We start from the raw sequence: 12,071 nt of genomic DNA, 5'->3' as shown, positions 1-12,071 counted from the left end.
AACCTAAAGAATTCTGGTTTAACAGTTCACAATTGTTTACGACCTAGTTTTCACTAGAAATTAAGGTTTCTAAGAGTTAAAAATTCTAATAAATGTAATCAAGACTACTGAAAATAATAAGGGAAACAACTCTGTATGCAAACAAAGACATGCATTTTTGCTAAGAAGATGTATGAGAAATAAAAATACATTTTTGTTGAGAAAAAAAGAAAATAATTTTGTTTTAAAGTAAGCCTGGTTATTTAAGGAGGAAAGACTTAGGACAAAATCTCAATGTAAAAAAGTTGTGGAAGATTTATGGAAAAGGAATCTTTGGAAAGGAATTTTCTGTGTGGTTTGTACTAGCCAAGATTAGGATACATTTGTGTAAGTAAATGAGCTTTAATATCCAAAGTACACTGATACAAAATTAAATTTTGTTTTCTCTTTGTTAAAAGGATGACATTTTTTTCAACTATTGGTCCGCTCTTTTTTTTCTTGTTTTTTAAATTTAAATTCAGTTAGCCAACATAGTTTGGCTACCATTAGTTTCAGAGGTAGAGTTCAATAATTCATCAGTTGCATCTAATACCCAGTACTCATCACATCACCTGCCCTCCTTAATGCCCATCACCCAATTATCCCATTGTCCCACCCACCTCCCCTCCATCAACCCTCATTCCTATACTTAAGGAGTCTCTCATGGTTTTTCTCCTTCTCTGATGACTTCCCATTCAGTTTTCCTTCCCTTCCCCTATGATCCCCTGTCATCATCAAGACAGTATGGTACTGGCACAAAAACAGACATACAGATCAATGGAACAGAATAGAGAACCCAGAAATGGACCCAAAACTCTATGGTCAACTAATTTTTGACATAGCAAGAAAGAATATACAATAGAAAAAGAACAGTCTCTTCAACAAATGGTGTTGGGAAAATTAGATAGACACATGTAGAATGAAACTGGACCATTTTCTTACAGATAAACCCAAAATGGATGAAAGACCTCAGTGTGAGACAGGAGTCCATCAAAATCCTAGAGGAGAACATAGGCAGTAACCTCTTTGACACTGGCCACAGCAACTTCATTCAAGACACGTCTCCAAAAGCAAGGAAAACAAAAGCAAAAATAAACTTTTGCGACTTCATCAAGATAAAAAGCTTCTGCACAGCTAAGGAAACAGTCAACAAAACTAAAAGGCAACCAACAGAATGGGAGAAGATATTTGCACATGACATATTAGATAAAGGGCTAGTACCCAAGATCTATAAAGAACTTCTCAAACTCAACACCCCAAAAAACAAATAATCCAGTTAAGAAATGGGCAGAAGACATGAACAGCATTTCTCCAAAGAAGACATACAAATGGCCAACAGACACATGAAAAAATGCTCCACATCACTCAGCATCAGGGAAATACAAATCAAAACCACAATGAGATACCATCTCACACCAGTTAGAATGGCTAAAAATAACAAGTCAGGAAAGAACAAATGTTGGTGAGGATGTGGAGAAAGGGGAACCCTCTTACACTGCTGGTGGGAATGCAAGCTGGTACAACCACTTTGGAAAACAGTATGGAGGTTACTCAAGAAGTTAAAAATAGAGCTACCCTATGACCCAACAATTGCACTACCAGGTATTTACCACAAAGATACAAATGTAGTGATCTGAAGGGGCACCTGCACCCCGATGTTCTTAGCAGCAATGTCCACAATAGCCAAACTGTGGAAAGAGCTGAGATGTCCATCAACAGAAGAATGGATAAAGAAGATGTGGTATATATATATATAATGGAATATTACTCAGCCATCAGAAAGGATGATTATTTACCATTTATACTGACGTGAATGGAACTGGAGGGTATTATGGTGAGTGAAATAAGTCAATCAGAGAAAGACAATTATATGGTTTCACTCATATGTGAAATATAAGAAACAGTGCAGAGGTCTGCTCTTAATAAGCAATTACAAACAAAAGTTTTTCTTTACTTTTAAAGTAATCTGCCTTAAAAAAAAAAACAAACAAGAATTCTAGGTTTTGCCAAAATAAATTCCTATGTTTGTCAGGTCTTGGGTACTTAAAAAAATCTGAATCTTAATATTAAAAGAGTTAATTTTTGCTCACAACTGTGTAATCTTCTGTATTTGTCTCTGAAATCTTTTAATGTCACTTTGGTTAAATGGACAATTAAAAATTGTTTCATAATGATTTGTAATCCTAATCAAATGGTCAAACCCTTTTGATATTTTTGATAAACTTCCCCAAATCAAATTTTAAAATTAAGTCTTCTGACCACAGTGCAACCAAAATATTCCAGAGTCCTTGGAACAGTTTAAAAGATTTGTTTTCCTTATTTAATTAATTAGGCATATTTGTTATGTTAAACTATACTGAAAGAATTGCCAAATAAGTGATACTGAAACCTCTTAGGTTATATTGGCATAAATATATGTCATAAAAATAAGTGATCTAAAAATATTAAACTCCTAAACATCCGGTATGTCCTGGTATGTTATTATCTTGAAATATTGTGCCACAAAAATAACCAAATTTCCTTCTCAACTACATTGTAATGAACTCTCATCAGATTTTTAACACTGGCCATTTTTAAGTGTTTTATTATTTACAGAAAGTCATACTTTTACCCAGATGCTTTTACAAAAGCTTCCTGTAAATGTGTTTTGTCTTCAAGCAGTACAGGTTTCTAATAGCCTTAATATCATAAAACTTAACTGGGTAAAAATTTCTAGAACTAATGGAGGAACTAAAATCAAGCAGAATAAAAATTATTAACATTAGACTAAATGAACTAAGGAGGATAATTACAATTTTTATAATTTTGTTTAAAACATTGATGACTTTTAAAAAATGTTTTGTTTTCCCAGATTTAAGAACGCTTTTCTCTTAAGCTAACTGACTTAACAATTTGATACAATATGTCTCTGTGAACAAATTGAAACATTTCTTTTTCTCCCTACCTGATCGCTCCAGAATTCAGAAATTCTGACTATTTTATTTTCATGGCAAGATTTATTTGTATAAGTTCAATAAGAATCTGTCCTTCCTGTAACAGGACACAATTAGAAACATTGGTTATGTTACCATACTTTTGACTGGAATGTGTAGGGGCCACTTTGGCATAAAGATTATTTTGAGTCAAAAAGCAAGCAAAACCTAGGAGATTCAAGAAAAGCTCTTCACCTTCCACAACTGCCTAAAAAGAATTTAGATACAGGACCTGCTCTAGAAAGAGAGTTATCACCATAGATAACTACATATGATAGGAACTACATGTGGTAGACAAGGAGGAATATAGTAAGGCCTATTTGATCAAAGTCCTCTGTGTCCTGCTGTTTTCTGAGCAGCCTAACAAACATTTGCTTACAAAACATTTACTCTTTTTTATCTTCCTGTGAATTGTATTCCATCCTTTAAAGGTCTGGAACTTTAAAGACCCCTACTTCCTTCTCCTTAGTTCTAATGACATATACACTTTTTTTGCCTGTCTTTGGGATTTCCATGTCTGTACGGATTCCCTGTATGTAAAAAATTAAATTTGCTTTTTTCCTGTTAATCTGTTTCATGTCAATTTGATTCTTAGTCGAGCTAGAAGGACCTTGAAAGGTAGAGGAAATTCTTCTTCCTTGACAAATGTTATATCTGAGAGAGAACTGCAGAGACTGGTATGACCGGAAGCTTTAAGGAACTAAGGTTGACTTAATGGAGCCACTAAAGACCCTTGGAAATCTCAGCCTGGTATCTTGCTCACAAAATTCCCAGGAGCCTTACCAGGGGGAGTAAAGAAGGTCACTTCCTGCAGGTTCAGGAACCTCAAGACATTTTAAGGACTTCAAGAAGAAAGAAATTCACTTAAATCTATAGGTATTGCAGGTAAAGTCTAATGGTAAGTATTTGGTTTGGTTTGGCCTTGAGAGAGGCTATTAAAAGTTCAATCTAGAGGTTTCTTATAAAAAGTTCCAGCAAAGCAGATTTTTAAAAGCCTATATGACCAATCCCTATTCTTGCTACATTTAGGTAAATAATCAGGCCAAGTTTACAAAAACTACACTTATTTTGTAAACAAACTGTCTTAATTTGGCTATCTTTGGTAAAAATGAGGGTGATTATAGAGAGAAAATTATGTTTCAATAACACCTCTTTGTAAATATTAGTTTCTAATACAGTTCATTATAAACTGGACTAGATCCTCATTTCTTCTTCTTTCCTCCAATGCTTGGCTAAAACTGTTGCAGAGTATCTTTTCCTTTAGTGCTCAGAGTTCTTGGTTACACTGCTTCAAAGAATGAAGTAGACCAGACAAAGAGTGGTGGGTAGGCAGCAAAGCAAAGTTTACTGAGCAATAGTACAAAGCTCCCCAAGAGGGAGGGGACCCTAGAGGGTTGCCACTGGAGTTTCTAAAGTCTAGCATGTTTTATGGGCTCTTTGTTTCTGGCTGTTTCAATCTGATTAACCTTCCATGTGCCTGTCACCCAATCAGGTTTTTGTCCACAGGCTCATCTACCTATTAGGTAGTAGTTCACATGGGAAAGCATAGAGGACCTCTTCCAGGGTGGCATAAAATCCTTTGTGGTTTCTTCTTAGGGTGGGGGCCCCTTGTCCCTGCCTGCATTTCTTCTGACTATCCTCCATTACAATTCTCCAAACTAACGTTTTTAATTTTTCTCCCACTTTTCTGACTTAAAATCATTTGAGAACTAATACTTCCCTTTTTCCTGAAGCCATGCAAACTAAATATGAATCACCTGATGTAAGTTTCAGAGAAATCACAATAGCTCACATATAGACAATGAGTAGGCCTGTTGCTCTATGGGCCACTCAGAGATCACCAGAGACATTTGAACTACAAACCAGGAATATCTGTCAGATTTCCACTGTCTACTTTCACTCTATCTGAAGATACTTCAAACCTAACATCTAGAAATCTTGACTGGCTGGCCTAAATACTCAGAAGCTGATGTATAATTTAATCTTGTTTTTAAAAAAGATTTTTTATTTATTTGACAGAGAGAGACACAGCAAGAGAGGGAACACAAGCAGGGGGAGTGGGAGAGGGAGAAGGAGGCTTCCTGCCAAGCAGGGAGCCCGATGTGGGGCTTGATCCCTGGACCTTGGGATCATGACCCGAGTGGAAGGCAGATGCTTAACGACTGAGCCATCCAGGCACCTCTATAATTTAATCTTAATGTTACCCATTGTTTCTCTTTCATTTTTATAGAAATGCCTCTTATTTAATATTTGATTACTTAAATCATAGGCCTAACTTTGAAAGCACAGCTGAATTACTGCCTCCTGAAATGAGTTTAACTGAACTGACCTACTGTCAGGACTAAGAGACTGGTTCATAAAGATGGAACAATCTACCTGCTCGACTTTTAATGTGTGTGAAACTTCAAAAGAAATTTCAGAATGGAGAACTGTAGGGGTTAAGGGAAGGCCACTCCAAAATGTATCACTTTGGCCTACTGATTATCTCAAATAAAAGTACTTAAGAGATAGTGCAAGAAGGACACTCAGTTACTCCTCTGTTCCACTGAAAACAGGAAAGAAATCTCCCATGTGAAAGTACCTTCCCTGTACTAGGAAGCAAAAAGTTATCCTTATCATCAGAGATAGGAAGTTTAGAGCAAAGAAGGCTATATATAACAACCCTGGTTACTTTTTACTAACTTACTGCCCCAGCCCAAATTCTATTTAGAATTTCTTACTAATTGAAGCTCCCAAAGTTAAGTTTCTTTGTTTTGTCAATTCCTCACAGATTTATTGTCTCTTTGTCCATAAAGTATAAAAACTGCCTGCCTTGGTCATTTCTTTGGGTGTCAATTTCATTATTGGGCCTCCACTGTACACATGATGAAAGTTTTTTTTCTCCTATTAACTTGTCTAATGTCAATTTAATTCTCAGTCTAGCTGGACCTTGAAGGATAGAGGAAGAATTTTCTTGTCCTATAACTATTACCTATTGTTAATATTTACTGTAATTCATGGCCTCTTCTAGTTGAAAACTAGTTGAAAACTCCTGACCACACTGTACTTAGAAAACCTGAACCTGTGATTGAAAGCTTCAACTGTGATTCCAACCTACTCAAACTCCACATGTCCCTAAGTGTTGAAATTAATGTTTTAGTAGGGTCCTACAGGTCACCCTGTCCTGTTTGACTGACTTGACAGCTGTTATGCTTGGGCCATATACTCCACTATGGTCCCACACTAAACTACCTGGGAACTGTCTGTCACCAACACCAATTATGAACCATTAAAAATGTTGTTCTTTATGTATTATACCTACCATAGTCTGGAAAAATCATGGTCAACTTGGAATCTCACTACACCAGACAAGAAGGACTGACTTATTTGATAACTTGAACTTCGCAGTGTCTTCTCTGCTAAGTGGCAAAACTAGCACTGGTGGAGCCTCTACATAAGGCTTACGTCTATAATTCCAAGCCCATCTTCTGAAACTTAAAGAACTATATATTACAAATATTCATAGAGGGGTCATGGTCTGGTCAGACGTTCTCTTAGTCCTAAACCTGGTATCTTATAAATCTTAGACTGACAGTTGTTGACCAGCTACTAATAATGGCCTCTTGGCCATCTTCAGGAAACAAACATCTTTAAGTCCTAAGATAAAGATTCTGGGTCAATTGGGGTACAGTCAAGTCTCATAAAAGAATCAGCAGTTCTGAATGGAAACCTTGATAAAATAAAGATCACCAGTGTTTCCTGGAGTTTTTCAGATACTACCAATGTTGCACCCTACTCTATCCCTGTAGAACTCTCTTATTTATCCTAAATGTTCAACTTTCTGGATATAAAACCTTTCCTGGACCTTGTTGCTTGGTGGGAAGGATTCCCCCATGGAAGACTCTGCATTTCATCTTTGATATGTGACAAAATGAGTTAATACCTCCAATCAGGACAATGAGAGGACACCCTGTCTCTCATCCTGTATCCAAGTGAGGAGAGACAAGGTGCTTTTATGAGCTTCCTATTTATTTTTCCCTATTACCGAGGTTGTTACTACTCTCCAAAAAATTTTTAAAAATTAAAGAAATAAAGGTTCTGGAAATCAACAATTCACTTCCATTGTTAAGAGGAATTCTGTTTCAAATGCCCTATTGTGTTTCATTGATAATAGTAATTTAACAAGCTTAAGGAATGATTAATCCATCTGATTGTAAATATAAGTATTTATTCAAATTGCTGAGATTTATCTTTTGCCAGGGTTCAAAACCAAGAGTGATTCTGTAATAGCCTATTTTTTTATTAGCATATACATTTCGTTCATTGTTAAATAGGCCAGGCTTAAGAGTTTTTATTTATTTTCGCATACTGAAATTTGACAACTCTAATGGATACTTCAAGGGAACACTCAGTTCTTGCTAAAACTTTCATTAGTTTACTTACAGTTTTCAGTAATAAGTTCAGTGTCGTACATAGAGCACTGTATATATAGGATATTGGTGTACTTGAAAGCCATAGGAAAGCAGTTTTTTTCCCTTTCTACAAGTATGTCTAAAAGACAGAAATAAATATTACATGTGAGTGATTTAAACAAAAGTGAAATTTGCTTTGATAATAGCATCAGTCTTCAAAAAAACAACATTTTACTCATTGATCGAATGTCTTTGTCACCTCTATTGACCTTAAATGACAATAACATAGTTATTAAGTTTCTTTCAGAATATTAAAAAATAAACAGTTCAGGAGCTGATTTACTTTGCTTAAAGAACACTTAATTTTTTTTAATATTGCTTTTGTCATATAATCTGTTTCACTAAAATTTTTTTGAAATTTCTACTAAAAGCAGATTTTTACTTGCATGGAGTTTCTGAAAATCATTCAGAATAAAAGTAGTATTTTCTGCATTTATTTGGCAGGTTTTTTTTAAAGTTGGCATTGTGGTGTGATTTCTTAGAACAACTGCCATGCAAAACACTTTCAGTTCTTCAAGGCCTATAATACTACACAGGAGGAAGGCTAAAACAACTAATGAACTTGAAAAGTCAATACAGGTAACCCCCACCTTTCAAAAGTTCATGGTGTGTCACTTTGCTTTTACTAAAGACTTGTATTAGTACCTTTTTTGCTAACTTCAAGAAATCCAATGAGGATTTTTGCTTTTACAAAAAAGAAACCCACAAAAAGTGAAAAGAGCATTCTGAGTTTGTTTTGCAGTGAGCTGTTAGAAGAGGAGGAGGGTAGGGGGAGGGGTTAGCCCGGTGATGGGTATTAAAGAGGGCACATTCTGCATGGAGCACTGGGTGTTATGCACAAACAATGAATCATGGAACACTACAGCAAAACAAATTATGTAATATATGGTGATAACATAACAATAAAAAAATTAAAAAAAAAAAAAGAAGAGGCAGTGGTGCACCTGAGCACTGAAAGTGGACCCACTAAGCTCTTTCCCAGGATATGCTCCGTATCTCAGCATCCAGAGACAATGTAAGACTGTGAGATTTGTGCTTTATCTTGATTTTTTTTATTATGTTATGTTAATCACCATACAATACATAATTAGTTTTTCATGCAGTGTTCCATGTTTCATTGTTTGTCCATAACACCCAGTGCTCCACGCAGAACGTGCCCTCTTTAATACCCATCACCGAGCTAACCCATCCCCCCAACCCCCTCCCCTCTAGAACCCTCAGTTTGTTTCTCAGAGTCCATAGTCTCTCATGGTTCATCTCCCCCTGAGCATTGGTTAACAAGATGTGTCCTAAAGTATCAGAAAAGCCTAAGGGAGGTTATTTTTTGGATTGGAAATGCTCAAAATTTCTTACATATAAATTAAAGGTAATTGCTTTTTTGCTTTAGGTCATTTTGGCTTACAAAAGATTTCATAGGAATGCCCTACTTTCAGATAGTGGGGGGTAACCTGTACACTAAATTAGAAAGAAAAATGAAGAAAATAAAAGCAAAATGGAGAACACTGAAAAAAACATTCACATCATGATCTTTTTTAAAAAATTTTTTATTGTTATGTTAATCACCATACATCATTAGTTTTTGATGGAGTGTTCCATGATTCATTGTTTCTGCATAACACCCAGTGCTCCACGCAGAACGTGCCCTCTTTAATACCCATCACCACGCTAACCCATCCCCCCAACCCCCTCCCCTCTAGAAACCTCAGTTTGTTTTTCAGAGTCCATCATCTCTTGTGGTTCGTCTCCCCCTCCGACTTACTCCCCTTCATTCTTCCCCTCCTTCTATCTTCTTCTTTTTTCTTAACATATATTGCATTATTTATTTCAGAAGTACTGATCTGTGATTCAACAGTCTTGCACAATTCACAGCGTTCACCATAGCACATACCCTCCCCAATGTCTGTCACCCAGCCACCCCATCCCTCCCACCCCCCACCACTCCAGCAACCCTCAGTTTGTTTCCCGAGGTTAAAAATTCCTCATATCAGTGAGGTCATATGATACATGTCTTTCTCTGATTGACTTATTTCACTCAGCATAACACCCTCCAGTTCCATCCATGTCGTTGCAAATGGCAAGATCTCATTCCTTTTTATGGCTGCATAATATTCCATTGTGTATATATACCACTTCTTCTTTATCCATTCATCTGTTGATGGACATCTTGGCTCTTTCCACAGTTTGGCTATATTCACATCATGATCTTTAGGGTAGAGTACAACATGATGGTCTTATGATTTGTGAAACATGGTGATAAAACTGAGAATATATAATTTCTAAATTTTAAAGCAAGCAAAAACAAAGCATTTCCAATTTCTTTGGGATTGTCTTTAATTTCATTTGGTTTTGAATCATGCTTTAAATATCTTACCAAGGGGCACCTAAGTGGCTCAGTCAGTTAAGCAGCTGCCTTCTGCTCAAGTCATGATCCCAAGGTCCTGGGATCGAGTCCCGCTTTGGGCTCCCTACTCAATGGACAGTCTGCTTCTCCCTCTCCTCCACTTGTGCTCTCTCGCTTGCTCTCTCTTAAATAAATAAATAAAATCTAAATAAATAAATATCTTATCAAACAACATTATAAGCAGTTTGAATAATACAGTCACCAATACTGTGCATTAAAACTGCACTAGGTGACTGATGTCAGCCTTCTGTGACCTCAGGGAGAAACCAAGAACAAGAAGAACCAGAAAGCCAGTTAAATGGAGATATGCAGGCAATATTTTTGAACAATCAGATATGATAGAAACATACTGCATTAAGACAACCTAATGGTCTTTCACATGTCTATGTGGAAATCAATAAATAAGCCTTACAAAGCAAATTATACCCTATGATACACCTTGGAGAAGTGCTTTCAGGCATATATAACCCTTCCCCTTTTTGTACATAATCCCCTATAAATAGACAAGCTTCAGAGCAGTTCTTTCAGAGCAATCTGAAATACTATCTCCTGTGGTTTTAATCCTTAGTAAGACAATAATTAAGCATTTACTAACTTACTTTGATGTTGGCTTTTCTTTAGTCAACAATTTGGGGACCACAGAGGGACCCCAGAAGAGATGCCCTATTCTTGCCTGAACTCCATGAGAAACTGGATCCTTGGTCCCAGCACAGGCCCCTGGGGTTCAACCTGACTTGGATGGAGGCAAGATGACCCTTTCTGGGATCCCAACTTCCCTATGTGGTAGAAAGTCCAGAGCCTTATTTGTGGTTGTTTCCTTTTTCCTGTGAAGTCAGGGAATGATGTTATTCTGTGTGTGACACAGGTTTCAGAACTCATGTGTTGTCTCTTCTGCATGAGTCAGAAGGGTCTCCATTCTGTGTAGAGCACAGGTTGCACATCTGTTGGAGGGATGAATCCTCATCCCCGAAATTTAAAAATTTTTAAACTTTTCACAGTATTGCCAATTTGAATGCTTGATGCTACAATTACATAGATGAGATTTTGAATGAATTGGAAGACAAGAGACATTAGCTCCTCTCATTAGAGAATGGCAGAGGTTAACATCATGCCATGCAGCGGTCCCACATGGATTCCCATTTGTGATACAAATTATTTAGTTGCTCTGACAGGGGATGCATATGAGAGCTGGCTACTCAGCTTTCTGAGCACTTTTGATACAGCTAGGTTCAACCAAGAGAAAACAGAGACACAAAGTAAATACTATCAACCAATACCAGGATGAAACCTGGAGGAATGGGATCCCTCTCATCAGCACATGGGTCGACAACTAAAACCCCTTAGGTAGTGCTGAGCATCCAGACTCACTAGGATGGGAGATAAACCATCACAATAGGAGAAAGAGGTTGGAGAACCACCTTCCAAGACTCTAGCAGGATTCATCTTTAATACACATGGATCATACAGTTTCAAGTTCATAAATAAATGGAAAATTGTACTAGGGATAATTTTAATACTCAAGTGGCCTAAATGAGGATCCTTTGAAATACCTAGTTTATTTGCATACCCAAATCAAGAGAGCTGGCTATTCAACTAAACAACAAAGTGGGATGCATAGTTTGATATCTGGAAGCTTCCAAGAGAAACCGACAAGATACTACCTATGTAACTATTAAGAAACTTTCTGAAATAGTGACAAAATGACCTCAAAATTAACAATCTCTGAAGTACTTCCAACTGCTTCACCTCCTTCTTATCCTTTAAATGAGCTACCAGGGAACTAGGCGTTAAAATCAAAGCCTCCATCTCCTCACCATGCTAAGGCAATTAGGGCTCCATCGTCAAGAGTTGGCCAGATTGAAGCTGGTATTCAGAGCCTGATAGTAATTTTTTTAAGGCCTTCTCCCCTAAGTTAAAATTAGAAATATGTACCCAGAGGGGAAGAAGCAAACCCAGAGGGGGGTTGATGGCTAGATTAACCTAGAATATCATTTAAGTTGCAACCCAATTCCTTGAAGGATCAAAAGCAACTGTCCTTACCTTACAAATCTTTGCAAAACTAGAAATATGGCCCCAGAAACAATTCAAATTCTTCAATCTGTCCTTTTCTCCAATCTCCAGAACTCCCCTATTTATCTCAAAAGTCTTATAACCTTTCTGACAACTCTTATCTAGAGCATTTCCTATTCCTAAAACTGAAGGGAAACAAGGAAAAAGAAAACTTTTTAA

This window comes from Eumetopias jubatus, unplaced genomic scaffold (assembly GCF_037043125.1).
Source record: "Eumetopias jubatus isolate StellerSeaLion01/CBP00866 unplaced genomic scaffold, mEumJub1_p1.0 scaffold_11, whole genome shotgun sequence".
Lineage (NCBI taxonomy): Eukaryota > Metazoa > Chordata > Mammalia > Carnivora > Otariidae > Eumetopias > Eumetopias jubatus.
This window is presented reverse-complemented; position numbering follows the sequence as displayed.